Below are 490 nucleotides of genomic sequence, written 5' to 3'. Positions count from 1 at the left end.
TTGGGGCAGTGCGGGAAAAGCCGTGCTCGCGTGCTCCGTCGGTCGGTCGGTCGGTCGCTGCTGTACTGCACCGCGTCCCGAGGCGACGGCTCGACGACTCATTTACGACCTCGTTAAAACATAGACCGGCGTAGGGCACGCAGCACGCAGCCGCGCTCGCCGCGCCGGTCGCGCCCGCCGCGCCCCGCCGCAGCGCGCTGCACCGCACTGTGCCGCGCCCCGCCGCGCCCGCCGCGCACCGCCCGCCGCGCCCGCCACTATTGTCACGCCACGCTCGTCGCGCTCAATTCCGCGCTCAATTCCGCGCTCAATTCCGCGCTCAATGAGGTATTTTACGAATAAGAAGAACAGGAGGAATCCTGGCCGACGTCTGCTCCCGGACCATAGGAAAGCCACGACCAAGCGCACGGTTTCTCGCGTATCTCCGCTAAAACTGAAAAGAAGTCATAACTGTTCTATATCATTTTAAAGCTGAGAACCTCAAAAATCT

Source organism: Frankliniella occidentalis, unplaced genomic scaffold (assembly GCF_000697945.3).
Source record: "Frankliniella occidentalis isolate FOCC.00 unplaced genomic scaffold, Focc_3.1 Scaffold117, whole genome shotgun sequence".
Taxonomy (NCBI): domain Eukaryota; kingdom Metazoa; phylum Arthropoda; class Insecta; order Thysanoptera; family Thripidae; genus Frankliniella; species Frankliniella occidentalis.
The sequence above is the reverse complement of the archived record's forward strand: the minus strand, read 5'-3'. Positions refer to the sequence as shown.